Below are 18,842 nucleotides of genomic sequence, written 5' to 3' on the forward strand. Positions count from 1 at the left end.
GTGCATCGAACCTGGACTGGCAACTCGTTTCCTAGTTTATTTTTTAAAATTTTATTATTATTATTATTTTTTACTTTACAATATTGTATTGGTTTTGCCATACATCAACATGCATCTGCCACGGGTGTACATATGTTCCCCATCCTGAACCCCCCTCCCACCTCCCTCCCCATACCATCCCTTTGGGTCATCCCAGTGCACCAGCCCCAAGCTTCCTGTATCCTGCAAAGTGTCTTTAAATCAGACCAACCAGCTCAGTAGTTCTTCTTCTGGAGGAAGAGCAGAGAGTAGCTATTCAATACCTTTCCATTAAAAACTATTTATTTGGCTGTGTTGGGTCTCAACTGGGTCATGTGGGATCCTTCATTGCAGTGGCTGGACTCTCTAGTTGTGATGCACAGGATCCAGAGCACATGGACTCAGTAGTTGTGGTGCACGAGCTTAGTTCCCCCGAGGCAGGTGGGATCTTAGTTCCCTGACCAGGGATTGAACCTGTGTTTCCTGATGTAAGATGGATTCTCAACCACTGGATCATCAGGGAAGTCCAATGCTCTTTTTGTTTAAAACCTTACCTAATCAGAGGACAAATTTCTTTCCATCCCTTTCTTCCTTCCATCCACAAATATTTATTGGGTTTCTACTATTTTCTCAGGCATTATGTTTGCTACAGGAAAGACAAGGAGAATAAGACTGAAAATATTGCTGCCCTCATAGAGCTTATATTTTAGCAGGGGTGACAAAAAATAACTAATTATTTGGGGGAAATGTAATTGACAACTGTTTATTGTCTTTCTTATTTATCTTTCTTCTGTATGATTGTTTTTGATTCATATGTTTTACTTGCCTACTTGACATCTCTACTTGGCTGTTTCACTAGTTTTTCAACCTTAGCTAACCCAAATGGAGTTCTTGATTGCTTCTGTGCCGCCTTCAAACCTGTATGTTGCCCAAATCTTTCCATCTTAGATAACTGCAATACCATTTACTCAATTATTTAAGCCAGAAATGGGAAATCATTTTTACACTTTCTTCTCTCAGCTCTCACATCTGGTCAACCACTAAGTTCTGTCTCTTTTGCCTCCAAAATAAATCCAGAATCTGAACACTTCTTACAAATTCTAGCATTTTAACACCCTCCTCCAAGTCATTGTCATCTTCAGCCTCGACTATTGCAATAACTTATTATTTGGCATACACACTTCCATTCTGGCCCTCTTTCTTTCTATACAGTAGGGTTGAAATCAGATCATATCCCACTCCCCACAACCATGTTAAATTAAAATCCAGTAAGTTCCTATTACACTTGAAATAACCTCAAATTTCTTACCATGGTCTGTCAGTTAATCACCAGCATAATCACCAGCATAATCTAGACCCTGCCCACTGCTATCCTTTCATCTTGTACTACATCATCTTCACCCCAGACACCTACACTGGCCTCTTTCCTTCAGTTCAGTTCAGTTCAGTCACTCAGTCGTGTCCAACTCTTTGTGATCCCATGAATCGCAGCACACCAGGCCTCCCTGTCCATCACCATCTCCTGGAGTTCACTCAAACTCATGTCCATCAAGTTGGTGATGCCATCCAGCCATCTCATTCTCTGTCCTCCCCTTTTCCTCCTGCCCGCAATCCCTCCCAGCATCAAAGTCTTTTCCAATGAGTCAACTCTTCGCATGAGGTGGCCAAAGTGCTGGAGTTTCAGCTTTAGCATCATTCCTTCCAAAGAAATCCCAGGGCTGATCTCCTTTAGAATGGCCTCTTTCCTTAGGCACATCAAACTCCTTTCTGTAATTGTACTTTTGTACTTTTGTTCCCTCTGCCTGAAATGCTTTCTCTCAGGTTTCCTCATGGCTGGCTCATTCTCATTATTCAAGTTTCAAGTTTAAATGTAATCTTTTCTCAAAGATCTTAATCATCTTGTCTAAAGTAGCTATACCTACCTTCTCATACATAGTCATTATCCATTGGTGTAATTTATTTTCTTTGTAATGGTAGTCACTGTTTGATATTACATATTGGCTTGTTTATTTATCATTTGTCTCCCCCTATTAGATTATTTGTTGTTGTTGCTCTGTCGATCAAGCGTGTCTGACTCTTTGTGACCCCATGGACTGCAGCACGCCAGACTTCCCTGTACCTGTATCTCCCGGAGTTTGCTCAAACTCATGTTCATTGAGTCAATGATGCCATCCAACCATCTCATCCTCTGTTAGATTATAAGCTCCATGAAATCCTTTATGTCTTTAAAAGTTTTATTTTAGACATGGTAAAGTTTAGGTACCTATGAGACATATAAGCAGTGATGTCAATTAGGCAGTTGAATATGTTTAGGTAAAATGAAGGGCGAGTGCACAGCATGTAATACATACCCACTACCTGTTAGTGAACATCAGCAACAGCAGTGATAGCATCATTATTATAATTACCATCATCATCCCAGTCATTGGTTGAAAGGTATTAGAGCATCTTTGATCTTGTATCATCACATCAAACACCCAACTTAATTGAACCAAGTAGCTCTTTTAAATTTCTTGAGCCAATTTGCAAATAAACAAGTAAGAAACTGAGGAATTTAAGAGCCCTCCAGGATTTGTGTTGCAGAAATGACTGCTTTTTTTTTTTGTGTGTGTGTGGGAGAGGATGTGCTGTCCTGTAGTCAGCTTTGGTGTTGCTCAAGAAAACTAAGTCAGATATAATTTGGGTGGCATTTAGAAACTCTTCTTCCCACAGCAGCAGTAGTGCTACCAGACAAATAGAATGATGTGTCTTCAGGCTCTGCTTGTGTTATCCTTAGGCAATGTCAACTTGTAAATCATGTACTTTTCACAGATCTTGTTATCGCTTATAAAATTTCTGTCAGTTCCCTCTGATTTCCATTACATCTTATCTTTCTTTTGTCTTGGTGACACCTGTATTTATACAAAGTACTAGATAGAGTATGAGATGCATAGATGTGTCAACATGTTTTCAATGCTTTAAAGAAGCCTAAGAAATCCCAGTAAACTTGCTCTTTCTCATGACATTCATGCTTAATACAGTAATAAGTATGAAGTTGTGTCTCTCCTATATTATCTTTCTAGGGAGAGTTGCTACAGAGTATCTGAGAAAACAAGAAGAAAATAGTCTTTACATCCATGCTGAAACCTAATCACCCATGTTTACCTCCTTTCCAGCAAAGCAGAGGCAGAAATGGATAGGTGGGACACAGGGGCCAGGGTCTTTGTAGGCAAAAATAGTAAAGGAGTGTAAAGACATCTACTGACTTGGTAGGCACATGAAGCTCCATGTTTTAGTGACAGGTTCCAGTTTCTGACACAGTTTTTGGTCTGTGAACTTGAAATTCTATTTACACTCTCTAGACCTCAGTTTCCTCATCAGTTATATGAGAAATAACTTTTTACACCTTGGGCTTGGAAAGATAATTGTTTTGGTGATATTTGGGAACTGTAGGAATAGATGCTCTGTGAGAAGTTTTTTCTGCTTTTTCTGTCTATTCATGTCTGACTTCCTTTCATATATTCTCTGAATTCTATACTGCACAGGTCTCCCCAAAATCTGATTTCCTGTTGTCTAGGCAGATGGTCAGTAAGCATCTCCACTTTGTCACCAACTATACAATTCCTCTCTACTCCACTTTAGCCAATTGCAACTAATATCCTTGAATCTATACTTGGACTTTACCACATGCTCACAAGACCTGTCCACACTTTGGATTATCCCTGTTGCCTGCTTTCTCAGCATCCAAATGCTGATAGTTGAGGAAGAAAGGCATGGGCATTTTGTTGACTCAGTGGCCTACAGAACAATGCTATCTGCTCTTTTGCCTTCATACCTTATTTACTCTCTACCATTATTGCTCCATCAGTGATTACTGCATTCATCTTTGTTGTCTTCCTATTATATTCACCACAATGGATGTTTCAGATATTTTTGGATACAAACTCTCAAGCCTACTCCCCTACACTCTCAGGTACCTTGTGAGAAGATAAAGGCTGTAGATCGTGGAACACCAGGTATTTCTTGATTTCCATATCTATTTTATACTTTGTTTACTTACTCAGAATTTCTCTGTATCTTTAGTTTCCTGTTGATGTCCCCTCCTACCTCAGTGAAAGAAGTGTTCCTCATCTTCATAAGGCTAATCCTTCCACTTGAGCTTAAATTTTTTCCTTTCTTCCAAATGTGGGGCTCTACAGCATAAATTTCTTCTCTTTCTCTAGTATAATCAGTCTTTCTCTCTTCATTACCTTCTACTAATCTCTCTCTCGGGTGAAACAAAAGTCCCTCAGTCATTCAAAGATACTGTTTTATCGCTGTGCTTTTTTCATTGCCAACTTTTCAACATAGCAGTCATTTCTGTTTGCCTTGGTTGCCTTACAACACACTTACTCTTTCACTCTTTAATCTGATTTCTTCACTTAATGCAGCTCACCAACTCAGAGAGGCCTTCTTTGAGCACACTATTTAGTGGATTCCCTCCATTATTCTCTACCCCTGTATACTATTTTGTTCTTTCATAATAATTAGATTTGATATACATTTATTTGCTTGTTTATGTTTATTGTCTATCTGCCCTACCTGACTATGAATGGTATGAAGAGAATAAGTACGCATTTCAATTCATAAGTATATTACCCAGGACTTGACACAGTCCCTGGTCCATGGTAGGCCATCAGCAAATATTTGTTGAATGAATTATGGATGAATACTCAACCAAAATGCCTTTTCTGTCTGTTACCAAGTTTCCATCCCAGTGGCTTTCTTTAAGTTCTCATCCAGCTAGATTTTTTCATAGTGTTTGGACCCCTTGTCTTTGCTGGCATCGTACTGGCCTGGCTTTCCTCTCTTCTTTCATCTCCTTTTTATTTGCAGGCATGTTTCTCCTTAACTGCTTTCTATGGCTGTCTCCTAAGGAGCTTATGTTGGTATTGTTGTTGTCATCATGGTTATGATTGTTATTTCTCCTCATCCCTTTCCTCTCCTTCCCCTCCTCCCTTTCTTCTCCTTCCCCTCCTCCCTTTCTCTTATTCATCCTCTTCTTTTTTCTCTTCCTCTTTCTCCTTCTTCATCTGCCTCTTCCTGTTCCTCCCTTGTGACTTAAGTAATCAGTCATCCAGTCTTGTAGAATCTTCTTCCTTTCTCAGTAGCTGTTATACTCAACTCCTTCCAATTTAAATGCTTATTACCATATTGTAGTGAAAGTGAACGAGTTAGTCACTCAGTCATGTCTAACTCTTTGTGACCCCATGGAATCTAGCCCACCAGGCTCCTCTGTCCATGGGATTCACCTGGCAAGAATGCTGGAGTGGGTAGACATTCCTTTCTCCAGGAGCTTCCCAACCCAAAGATCAATCCCGGTCTCCTGCATTGCAGACAGATTCTTTACCATGTGAGCCACTTGTGAAGCCCATATTGTAGTGACTATTAGTAATTAAGAGTGTGTGACTAAGGAACTATATTTAAATTTTTGTTTAGTTTCAATTAATTTAAATTTAAATAGCCTGCAGTGCTTGGGTCTAGAGAATACTCCCAAATGGTCTAGGGCATGTGAGTCTGTGTCAGTAGATGTTTTAGGTCAGAGAACCATGTGGGCTTAGGTCAGGGGCTGTGATGTGTAGCCTGGAGTTGGACTGAGGTCAGGTGCATCAGGAAAAACTTCCTCTAGAAAGGTGAATTGGGTCAATGGACATTCTCAGTTAAGTGCCATTTTTGTGAGGAGTCTGATGACTGGGGTGTTAGGAAAGTCTTTTCCAATCTTAAAGGGTCTGGACTATTTGAAGAAGAATATAAGAATAGTAGAATAGTATAATATAAAAGTGGTATGTCCCTATCTCATATGTTTGTTGTGAGTACTGAGATAATGTAAGGTACTTAGAACATGATGACTGACAGTAGTATGTGCTCATGAAATGGTAACCATTTCTGTTGGTAACTATTTATGCATAATATAATAGTTAAGAGCATGGCTTTGAGGATCAATAGATCTGAGTTCTAGTCCTAGTGGCTATGTGACCTTGGCTAAGTCACTTTAATTTTATAAAACCTCTGAGTTTCCTCAGTGCTAAAAGGAGAATAACACTCATCCTATAGGGATTTTTTGAGGCTATAAAACAGTTGGAGCACATTGTACAATATCTGGCACATAGTCTCTACTTATCCATATGATTATTATTATTGTATCTGGTATCTCTCTATTCGCTTCTTACTCAGAAGTCATTGCTACTCTTTTAAGGTTGATAGAAGTTCTTTTGAAGCCTGGACAGCATCTCCTTCATCCAGGAAAGCTTTGGAAGAAGGATCAACTTCAGTGGTTTGTTTTTCTTTTTTTGCAGTGTAAAGGCTTTGTTAATAAGAATATGGATGCAGACAGAAGTTTTGGCACCATACCCTTTCTAGTTCACAAGGTATTAGAGAGGTTCTTTAGCCTTAGTGGTCAGGAGTCCAGACAGACTTGTACTCTGTAAATCTGAAATTTGTAGATCCACCAGACTAACAGTTTTGTCACTTGAGCAGGGGTCTGTGCTTGCTAGGTGGGACTAGTGGTAAAGAACACACCTGTCAATGCAGGAGACATAAGAGATGTGGGTTTGATCCCTGGGTTGGGAAGATCCCCTGGAGGAGGGCATGACAACCCACTCTAGTATCCAGACAAGAATAGTCTGGAGAATACCATGGACTGAGGAGCCTGGTGGGCTACAATCCATAGGGTCACAAAGGGTCAGACATGACTGAGAGACTATGCACTGAAGCACTGAGCAGGGGCCTATAAAATGGATAAGCAGTGCCATGAATGATTGGAAATTATTGAGGCATTCAAGTGAATAATCCATCTAGTTTTTAAAATTAAGTTTATTTTTTAATTGAAGGATAATTGCTTTACAGAATTGTGTTGGTTTCTGCCAAACATCAACATGAATCAGCCATATACATATGTCTCCTCCCTCTTGAACCCATCTAATTTGAAAACATTCTTGAAGACTGTTGCTATAGAATCTTCTCTGATCCTTATGGTTTTAACCTGCATCTACTACATCAGTAAGAGGCACAAAGTTCAGTAATAGAAGTTCCCTGGTGGCTCAGATGGTAAAGAATCCACCTGCAATGCGGGAGACCTGGGTTCGATCCCTGGGTCAGGAAGATCCCCTGGAGAAGGAAATGGCAACCCACTCTAGTATTCTTGCCTAGAGAATTCCATAGACAGAGGAGCCTGGCAGGCTACAGTCCATGGGGTCACAAAGAGTCAGATACGACTGAGCAACTAAGCATACAGCACACAAAATCACTCTATCTTAGTGGTGAACAAAGTAGCACCAAAGAAGCCATTCCATTTCTGAAGCATTTAGAAGGCCTGAAGATAGTGTGCTGAAGACAATGGGTTTTTAAAAAATTAATAAATTTATTTTTAATTGGAGGATAATTGCTTTACAATATTGTGTTGGTTTCTGCCATATGTTGGTTTCAACATGAATCAGCCATAGATATACATATGCCCCCTCCCTCTTGAACCTGCCTCCCACTTCCCACCCCATCCCACCCCTCTAGGTTGTTGCAGAGCATTGGATTTGAGCTTCCTGCATCTTACAGCAAATTCCCACTGGCTATCTATTTTACACATGATAATGTATATGTTTCAAAACTACTCTCTCAATTTGCCTCTTTCTCTTTCCCCCACTGTACAGACTTGTGGATAAATGGGTTTTGACACTGAATGTAGAAGAGAAGCTTGGCTGAAAGTGTGATATAGACTGGAATTCCAAAGTCTAAAATAATTTGGATAGATCACCTAGAGAGGTGTAAATACCTTGATTCTGACCTTCTCATCCCAAATTTATTCCTTCCTCAGTAGTCTCCATCTTAAGTAAAAGGCATCACCATCCACCTACTTGCTCAAGGCAGAAAACTCACCAACCTTGATTTCTCTCTCTCACCCTCCAAAACATGACAGTCTTGTCTATGTTAAATATATGTCATGAACTCTATCACTTTTCCACCTTGACTGCCATTACCCTAGTCCATCCATCCATCATCTCTCACCTGGACCACTGCAATAACTTCCGAACTGATCCCCCTGCTTCCACACTTTTCTCTTATGATTCATCCTCTGGAGTAATCTTTTAAAAATGTAAATCATATTTTTGTCTCTCTTCTAGAGGTCTTTTTGTCATATATTAAAAAATCTATATTAAAAACAATTTTTAAAGTTTTTGTGATAAATGTACAAAATAATTTTACTAATAAAGTAACTCTTTACTGAAGGACCCTCCAAGATTTGGCCTATGTTCAACATGATCTACCTTGCTTATTTTGTTCTGTCTTCACTGGCTATTTTGATAAACAGAAGTGTTTTCTCTTTCAGGATCTTGTATTGCTCTTCTCTTAGGTATTTTCATGCCTGGCTCCTTCAAGTCATATAGATGTCAGCTCATGCTCTACCTCTTAAGAAATCTACTCTAGCTACTGTATTGGTCAATTACTCTTTCTCATCACCATGTTTTATTTTCTTCATGTCACTCATCATGTTTTTTTTTTTTTTTATTTTATTTTATTTTTAAACTTTACAATATTGTATTAGTTTTGACTCATCATGTTTTAAATTAACTCATTTATCTATTTTGTTGCTTTATGCCTATCTCCTTCACATGATTTTATGATCCATGATGGCAGGAAGAAGTATTTGCAATAAACCTTTAAGATTTAAAGGAGTTTGTCAATTGGGTATGTGAGAAAGGGGGATGTTCTAAGAACAAAAAACTGATGACACAAAACTGATAAGAGTATATAGTAAGAGGGTGAGATGGGAGAGGTGAAAAGTGGTGGGAGATTTGTCAAGGGCCAATTAGGCAAGAACCAGATGCTGAAGGGTCTAGTAAATACACCACACACGAGTTTAGATTTTATTCTGTAGCTGATGAAATCTCACTGAAGGGTATTGAGCAGGGAAGTAAAATGATCAGATCTGTGATTTGCACAGATTACTCTAGAAGCATAGTAGAGGGCAGATTGGCAGTAGGCGATACAGGAAGAGGCAGACCAATCAGGAAGTCATTGGCAAAGTGTGAGCAAGAAATGAAGAATAGAGTTCCTAAGAAGTAGGAGCAGGTAGGAGGATATACAAGAGAGGGCAGAGGTGAGTGACAGTCAAGAGTCAGGAACACCAGGACTTGGTGACTTTTTAAAAAGAATTTTTACGTTTTGGCCACACGGCATGTGAGATCTTAATTCCTTGACCAGGGATTGAACCTGCACCACCTGCACTGGAAGCATGGAATCTTAACCACTAGACCTCCAGGGAAGTCTCAGGACCATTGAGGGTTGGGGACAAGCAGAAGGAGAAAGGGTAGGGAAAGGGAAAGGAGGAAGGAAAGGAAGAGAAGGAGAGGAAAAGAAAGACTAGGGTGACTCTTGGGTCCCTACATTTGGATTGGGAGGATGGTAATACCATGGTAAAATATACCGTATTTTAAGGAATTTGGAATAGGAAACAAGATGTATAAGTGGAAATTATATTTTCATTTTTGGCTATATTGAGTTGGCTGTAATAATAGTAAGTAAAACAACTATAAGAATTTACCGAATGCTTATTCTGTGTCAGTTTCTGTGATGAACATGTTCAATATCTCACAGGTGAGATACTTCCCACAGATAGGTGCCATTATCATCCCTATTTTACAGGTGTAGGAAACTGAGACATTAAGTAGTCAAATTGTTTGCTTGTGTTTATAAATGTCAGAGCTAGAATTTGAATCAGAGTTTTTTTTTTTTTTTTTTCCTCCAAAGCTCCAGTTGTGCTTCTAATGAGCAATGTTTAAAAACAATTGGACTATATGATGATCTTTTACTTTTATGTAGTTTGCTTCACGTTTTCTATTTCATATTCAGTGCTCCCATTTTATTGAGTTTTCCTATTTCTCCTCTTTTTTTGTTGTTCTTCCTCAAGCCTTTATCAAGCATAGTAGAAAAGCTTTTGTATACACATATATATAGTATGTATAGTATATTTTAGAAAATTTATGAATTTCTGCCTACCTAAAAAAATTTATGACATTTTCATTCAACTTGTTTGACTTAGTATGAATAGCATGCTAGATTTCTAATTTATATTCACTCAAAACTTTGATATAATTCCATGTATTTTGGCATCTAATATTACTGCTAAAAGTCTAGAAAACTTATTATCTTAGTGCTTTTAAAAAAATTTGAATGAAGCTTGAAATTTCTAATCCATAAAAAACCTAACAGGAAATTAACAAGTGATACAGAATAAACTAAAGTACAGTTTTTGTTCAAATTTCACAAAATTTTATGCTAGTGTCCATTATTTGTTTTCATATCTTATTCAAGACTCTCTGTTGTATTTAATTGCATTGGGCAGCTTCAGCTGCATGCAACAAATTCTGGTGAATTCTCTTTTCATTTTTATTTTATTACAAATATTTTCTAATTTTTCTTGTTATAGGTTCTTAGATACACCCATCATTTAAAAGTGGACATTTAATGTCCAAATACATGGGATTTTGTTTATCATTCATATTAATGTCTCATTTTGATACTAATTTCTTATTTAAATGCATTCTTCTCTGCAATCATCCTCTGTGTTTTTTTCAGTATAAGTTTATTGAGGATTTTGATGGCTAAGTTGAAGATTTCTCTTGATGAATGTCACATCGCACTTGAAACTATGTGAGTTATTTTCAAATATCTTTTGATACTGATTTCTAGCGTAATTCCACAGTGATAAGAGAACAGACTCTGTAAGTTTCCAATACCTTTTAGACCATGAAATTTTTGTACCTTGTTGTATGTCCCTGGGTATATGTTCCAGTGTCTCCTAGTTTACAGTCTATGGGAACTTGAATAGAATTTGTATGCTACTGTCATATGAAAATTATATAAATCCTAATTATGTTCAATTGGTTTACAGTGCTTTTCAGATCTTCTATATCTTTCTACCTCTGTATATTCATTCTGTTAATTTTTGAATGCTTAATATTGAAATTCAACTAAAATCTTAATTTATCTACTTAAGAAATAATTGTAATATGTAGTGGAACTATATGTGACCTTGTTCTATATTTTCCAAGTCTCCAGTAAATGTGTTATCATACTTTAATAATTAAAAAAATTAAACTTAAAAGGCTAGTCACTGAAGTATGATTCATAAGGAGACAGGGGATGGGATTCAGAACCCAGCTGGAGGTTTGATCTGAGTTAGGAGGAAAACCCGTTCTCTCTATAAGAGACAAGCAGGTAGGCAGGTACATATATAGAAAAGTACGTAGGGAGGGGTCCAGGGAGTTGGGGAGTTTATACTTAGTGGTTTTTATTTTCTCTGGGCCAAGAAATAGACCATCTGCTGAGAGAAACATATTGAGAGTGAGAGTTGGGGGGTGCTTGGTGCCACAAGTCATTAATCATCAGTTTGGGATCAATGTTTACCTAGCATTTGAGCAGGAAGGCTTCAGAATATATGTAGGATGTGGCCCATCTGCCAATGTTGAACAAGAAACTTCTTGTTTCCTGATCTCTGAACAAGGCCATGGCTTTGTACTTTGAAACAGAGTATCAGCATTACCTATCTGTCTTCTACAATTAGGAGAAAATGCCTTCTACCTTAGTTAAGCAGAAACATGTTTGGACCTTTTCAAAAGGAACTTTTAATAGAAAATTTGGTATGAGAGGGCAAAGACAGAGAAGTGGACAATCTTCAGGAGTACAGATTCCTTACTGGAACTATTAATACCTCTGTCTGGGGAGGCCTTACAAATAGCTGTGAAAAGAAGAGAAGCGAAAAGCAAAGGAGAAAAGGAAAGATATAAACATCTGAATGCAGAGTTCCAAAGAATAGCAAGAAGAGATAAGAAAGCCTTCTTCAGTGATCAATGCAAAGAAATAGAGGAAAACCATAGAATGGGAAAGACTAGGGATCTCTTCAAGAAAATCAGAGATACCAAAGGAACATTTCATGCAAAGATGAGCTCGATCAAGGACAGAAATGGTATGGACCTAACAGAAGCAGAAGATATTAAGAAGAGATGGCAAGAATACACAGAAGAACTGTACAAAAAAGATCTTCACGACCCAGATAATCACGATGGTGTGATCACTGACCTAGAGCCAGACATCCTGGAATGTGAAGTCAAGTGGGCCTTAGAAAGCATCACTACGAACAAAGCTAGTAGAGGTGATGGAATTCCAGTTGAGCTATTCCAAACCCTGAAAGATGATGCTGTGAAAGTGCTGCACTCAGTATGCCAGCAAATTTGGAAAACTCAGCAGTGGCTACAGGACTGGAAAAGGTCAGTTTTCATTCCAATTCCAAAGAAAGGCAATGCCAAAGAATGCTCAAACTACCGCACAATTGCACTCATCTCACACGCTAGTAAAGTAATGCTCAAAATTCTCCAAGCCAGGCTTCAGCAATATGTGAACCGTGACCTTCCTGATGTTCAAGCTGGTTTTAGAAAAGGCAGAGGAACCAGAGATCAAATTGCCAACATCCGCTGGATCATAGAAAAAGCAAGAGAGTTCCAGAAAAGCATCTATTTCTGCTTTATTGACTGTGTGGATCACAATAAACTGTGGAAAATTCTGAAAGAGATGGGATTACCAGACCACCTGATCTGCCTCTTGAGAAATCTGTATGCAGGTCAGTAAGCAACAATTGGAACTGGCCATGGAACAACAGACTGGTTCCAAAAAGGAAAATGAGTTCGTCAAGGCTGTATATTGTAACCCTGTTTATTTAACTTCTATGCAGAGTACATCATGAGAAACGCTGGACTGGAAGAAACACAAGCTGGAATCAAGATTGCCAGGAGAAATATCAATAACCTCAGATATGCAGATGACACCACCCTTATGGCAGAAAGTGAAGAGGAACTCAAAAGCCTCTTGATGAAAGTGAAAGTGTAGTGTGAAAAGGTTGGCTTAAAGCTCAACATTCAGAAAACGAAGATCATGGCATCCGGTCCCACCACTTCATGGGAAATAGATGGGGAAACAGTGGAAACAGTGTCAGACTTTATTTTTCTGGGCTCAAAAATCACTACAGATGGTGACTGCAGCCATGAAATTAAAAGACACTCCTTGGAAGGAAAGTTATGACCAACTTAGATAGCATATTCAAAAACAGAGACATTACTTTGCCAACAAAGGTTTGTCTAGTCAAGGCTGTGGTTTTTCCTGTGGTGATGTATGGATGTGAGAGTTGGACTGTGAAGAAGGCTGAGTGCCAAAGAATTGATGCTTTTGAACTGTGGTGTTGGAGAAGACTCTTGAGAGTCCCTTGGACTGCAAGGAGATCCAACCAGTCCATTCTGAAGGAGATCAGCCCTGGGATTTCTTTGGAAGGAATGATGCTAAAGCTGAAACTCCAGCACTTTGGCCACCTCATGCGAAGAGTTGACTCATTGGAAAAGACTGTGATGCTGGGAGGGATTGGGGGCAGGAGGAGAAGGGGACGACAGAGGATGAGATGGCTGGATGGCATCACTGACTCGATGGACGTGAGTCTGAGTGAACTCCAGGAGTTGGTGATGGACAGGGAGGCCTGGCGTGCTGTGATTCATGAGGTCGCAAAGAGTCGGACATGACTGAGCGACTGATCTGATCTGATATGATACAAAATATCAACTTGGTTTACCCAAATTTCAGGATTTCGGTTCCTACTCTTCTCCATGGCCTCTTCCTACAGACTTCCAGTGGCTCTCCTTCCATGGCAGTTGGATCATATCACACAGTTCTTTCTCCTGCTCTTTTGTTGCCTTCACATTCCTTGTTTCTCTACTATGGAAGACCACTTCCTTCCATCTGGCCTAAATATTGCTTATTGTGATGGTTAATTTTACATGTCAGCTTGACTGGCCATGGGGTGCCCAGATTAAAAATGATTCTGGGTGTGTCTGAGGGTGTTTCTGGATGAAATTAGCATTTGAATTGGTAGACTCAGTAGGGTGCCCGCTGCACTGTGAGTATTGCTGTTGTTCAGTTGCTAAATCATGTCTGACTGTTTGGGATCCCAATGAACTGAGGCACACCAGGCTTCCCTGTCCTTCACCATTTCCTGGAGTTTGCTCAAACTCATGGCCATTGAATTGGTGATGCCATCCAAACATCTCATCCTCTGTCATCACCTTCTTCTGCTGCTCTCAGTCTTTCCCAGGATCAGGGTCTTTTCCAGTGAGTTGGCTCTTTGCATCTGGTAGCCAAAGTATTGGAGCTTCAGCTTCAGTATCAGTCCTTCCAATGAATAGTGAGGGGTGATTTCCTTTAGGATTGACTGATTTGATCCTCTTGATATCCAGGGGACTCTCAAGAGTCTTCCTCAGCACCACTGCTGCTGCTAAGTTGCTTTAGTTGTATCCGACTCTGTGCGACCCCATGGACGGCAGCCCACCAGGCTCCCCTGTCCCTGGGATTCTCCAGTCAAGAACACTGGAATTCTTTGGCACTCAGCATTCTTTATGTCCATACTCACATCCATACATGACTACTGGGAAAACAATAGCTTTGACTACACGGAATTTGTTGGTAAAGTGATACCTCTGCTTTTTAATACACTGTCTAGGTTTTTCATAGCTTTTCTTCCAAGGAAAAAGCGTCTTTTAATTTTATGGCGCAGTCTGTAAGTGGGCCTCATCCGATCTGTTCAAAGCTTGAATAGAACAAAAGGCAGAGGGAGGAGTGAAAGATAAAAACCATATGCTTTCTTTTCCTGCTCTACTTCCTCCCAGCAGCTTAAATCTTGGGACTTGGCACCTCCATGGTTTTTGATTACCTTAGCATCCTAGGATGTTTTCCCTGGATCTTACCCTAAGTCAACCTGTGCATTAAAATAAGCTTCCAGTGTTAGGTACAAAGATACATGATCAAGTCACCTCTATCAGAAGTGACTTGAAGGGAGAACTCAGGCTTTCGCTGCCTGATCTTCTCTTCTAGACCCCAGAACAGAGCTTTATACCTAGTAAGGTTGTTGGGTTTAATTCATGAACTCATAAACTTGTGAAGTTGGAGAAAATGGGTCTCAGAGATGGTGTAGTGCCTGGTTTGCAGTCCTTTATCAGGGCACCTTCATTGTCCTCATCTAATTCTAGTTTATGTTTGATTATCTGAGCAAGACTGACTGCTGTTTGATCTGATATTGTCTTGTCAAGTACAGAATAGATTGTTCTATCAGCATACAACTGTGCTGACATGAGGAGGGAAAGAAGAAGATTCTTTTTAGAAGAAATAGAAAAGACCCAAGCTGTTCTACCTGATAGCAGACTGTTGGAGAAGATGGCCGACCGATTAGGGAAACCATATCCTGTTTCCATGCCATCCCCAAAGCCCTTGCTGGTGCCATGCTGCCCACAAGCCCTGTAGCTAAGGTCTTCCCTTCTTGGTGCCATCCAAAGGTGAGAATGTAACTTCTGCCTTTTTATTTCCCCTTCCCTTCAATAAGCTCCTCATTTCTTGGCTGATGACAACTTAACATACTACACTTTCTGAAGCAATATACATTTAGGAGAAACTGCTTAGAGGGAGGAAAACAGCTGGAAATTTGGTCAATAAATCAGATAAACAGGAGGAATCTATGTTTTCCCTTGGTTTCCCTGGTGGCTTAATGGTAAAGAATCTGTCTGCCAATGCAGGAGATGCAGGTTTGAACCCTGAGTTGGGAAGATCTCCTGGAGGAGGAAATGGCAACCTACTCCAGTATTCCTGCCTGGGAAATCCCATGGACGGAGAAGCCTGGTGGGCTACAGTCCATCAGGTTGCAAAGAATTGGATACCGGTTTGCTTCTAAACAAAACTACAAAAGAAGAAAAAAAAAATGTTTCCCATAGAAGGGAGGGAGAAGTGGCCTTCCCAGTGCTCTCAAACCATGTTATATTCAGTGAAGTTCTGTAGGTCATTAAATAAGAAACAAGAAAACTAAAAATTCTCAGCCAAAGGCAATGTGCTGACCCTTAGGTCAGAAACTAGCTTTTCCAATGTAAGTCAGATGTCTTAATTTTACAGTGAAGAAACTGAGGTTCAGAGAAGGAAAGCAATTTGCCGTTTTCCCATGAGAAAGTTCTAGACTTTCTGCCTCTGTTGTTCCATACAGATGAGAATTCTTTGTATTTGGCTGCTCAGATTCTCTGCCACTTTCTCTAGTAAAAGTTGACATGAGATCTTTTGTATTTTTTGCAAGTAAAAGAGGTAAAACAGAGTCGTTTTCAAGAGGAGAAAGTAGAGGTTTATTTTAAATATAATTCTTAAAAAAATTAAATTGGGGATATGATACAGTATTTGAATTATTGATGGAGACTAAAGAAATTTATTCAATAGTCTTTATTTAGAGGTAATAAGCCAAAAATAATGCATGCTAGTTATCAGGATAGAAACTGGGATGAATAGGAGGTTGTGCCTGGTGGCTGGATTAATGAAATTCTTATGAAAAGGAGAATGGAGGTGGGAGAATCCTGAATTGAAAATCACAATTAGACTTCCTTTTCAAAGTTTTCCAAGTAAATGCTGTCAGCTTTGTTGTAAGAAAGGAATTTTAGGGAAGACTCCCCTTTGAATTGGGTGAGAGCAGCATGAAAAAAAAGCTACATAATGTATATGGATGCCTGAAAGGCCCATTTCTCAATTAGTTTTATCTTGAGCAGGCCAAATCACCAGAATCCCTAATTGATGGATTTCTGAAGTCTTCTTGTCATATTGTGGGTTCCAAATAGAGCAGCATCTGGGATCTGTTTCCCTCATTTTTGAGAAGTGAAGTAGATTTGGGAGAACCCTCATCCCTCTCCTCTGTCCTGGTTCAAGGGGAGTGTGGTAGATGTGGGGAGATACCTTAAGGTCTCAGGTGTGATTTCTTTTAGAACAGGGACATTTATAATGATGGATAAAGATATTAGAAGACTTTTAATCCTTTGGTTCTGATACTTTCTACGAACTATCTAATATAATTGCCCTAATACTGCCGTTTCCCCTGCCTATGCCTCTTTTGCCCATTGTTCTTTTCCTTTTGCCCACAGCATCCAGTCACAGATGTGAGGCTGCACATAACCTCTGACTGCCCAGCTCTTCTCATTTTATACACAGGAGCATTTCCCTTTGACCCCCTTACCCCTACTTTGCTAGTTAATAGGGTGTGTTAGAGCATTGTACTCACTGAGTCCATTTGAAATGAGAGGATCAACCCTGAGGCTGAACTTCAAACTCCTTATCCCCCTGGAATCACAGCAGCTCCCTGGTTGTCATGGAGGGGAAGAAGCAAGATGGCCTTCTTTGGTAATCACAATCACACTCATCCACACATTGTCCTAGAATCTCTGGTATAGGAATCCTTCAGAAGTGAACCAGAGACTTCCTCAACTGGATAAAGTAACACACCACCTTTGGTAACTCAGCTAGTAAACAAAGTGAAGTAAGACTGGATAAGGAAGAGAAAAGATGGGAACAGTGTCATGGCAAAGTCTGTCTTGCTGAACAGGGACACTTATTTGCAGTATCATTCTGCAGTATTGTACTGGGCTGGAATTCTGTGAGTGCTGCCACTAGGGAAGAACAGATGGGGAAGTGACACAGTTCTCAGCAACCATCGCTAGATATAGAAATACACAGAAGAGGGTAGAGGTGATTTTCTGAAGTCAGCATGAAACAGAATTTATTCAGAAGCACACCCAAACTTCCTGAAATTTTGGAACAAATGAAGCAGAAAAGGTGCTGAGCAGTTGCCATAAACTGACAATAACAGTGAATCAAACATTCATGAGTTAAAATCAGAACACAGCCCATAGATTTGAGGCTCAGTCTGAACTAGGGTTAATATACAGTTGAGAGAGTTGCCTGTTCTAGACTCTTCTTTAAGCTACAAAGGCCTGAAATTGGCTGTGTGTATCCATGGAACTAGGCAGTTTAAAGTCTATGTTTCATTTTTTTTTCTTTATGGTGATTTGACTAACTGGATTGATTTGGTGCCAAGTTGACAGGAAGTGAGCTTGTTGATTTACATCAAGGCCCATCTACTACCTTGATTTCCATTTTAAAACTTGTGATAGAATTTAAAAACAATGACATTACTGACGTTGTAACATGTTAGAAAAGTTTAGAAAAGTGTTTTTGAGTAGCTTTGCTTACATGCATGAGAGGAGAATGTTTTTCTGATATTCATAGTCTAGCATCTTTAAATTAATTATAGCAATCATCTTGGTCAAATCCCTGAGTAATGTGCTCTTTTAAAGGAAGGGGCTTCATCACTAAGATTTGAGAGAAGAAAAGAATATGCAGAATGGATTCTAGGAAGCATCCAGAAACTCCTTAGGCTCCAGGGTCTCCAAGGAGAATAAGACAGATGTCTGGGTGTGCACAGACATGCTAGGGCATAATCAGAGAAGAATAAAGCAAAGGGATGAGAAAAACAAGCATAGACAGACCTGAAAGAAGAGGAAGAAATAAGGCAGTGTGAATGGGTTCAGGGCCACTGAAAGTGCTAAGATTTTCTTTCCATGTTTTAGACTTTTGGAGGCATTTGGGGCTTACAAGTGGGCTAAGACCTTGATATTCTCTAAGTTGATAGCACCAACTTGGAGAGTGACTCTTTAAAACATCTCTGGCATCTGCCACTTAAATCACTACCACCCCAATTTGGTTTGTGGTTTTAATCAATTAATATATGTGGTACTCATCAATGAATAAAACAGACAAAAATCCATCCTGTAGTGGACTTTCTATTCTAGAGGGGGAAGGAAGTAATAAACACACAACAAAAGATAAATTCAAATAACTTGCAAATGTTATGAAGAAAAGAAAGCAGAGGTATGGGATAGAATGACACACAATGAATGTGTTTGTGCACATACTTAAATCTG

General features: G+C 39.4%; 1 protein-coding gene across 23 annotated transcripts in view; it reads left to right on the top strand.

Annotated features, from left to right (window-relative positions):
- IL1RAPL2 (interleukin 1 receptor accessory protein like 2) overlaps positions 1-18,842 on the top strand; it is a 1,479,614-nt gene that overhangs the window by 61,016 nt on the left and 1,399,756 nt on the right. For 21 of the 23 annotated variants that reach the window (XR_009493477.1, XM_059883637.1, XM_059883641.1 and 18 more), the window contains one exon: positions 10,606-10,680. The exons of 1 other annotated variant lie outside the window; for it this stretch is intronic. The gene's annotated coding sequence lies outside the window, so the exon portion shown is untranslated. Of the gene's footprint in view, positions 1-10,605; positions 10,681-15,157; positions 15,396-18,842 lie in introns of all 23 variants that reach the window. One more of the 23 variants, XM_059883624.1, reaches the window with a different exon arrangement.

This window comes from Bos taurus, chromosome X (assembly GCF_002263795.3).
Source record: "Bos taurus isolate L1 Dominette 01449 registration number 42190680 breed Hereford chromosome X, ARS-UCD2.0, whole genome shotgun sequence".
Classification (NCBI taxonomy): Eukaryota; Metazoa; Chordata; class Mammalia; order Artiodactyla; family Bovidae; genus Bos; species Bos taurus.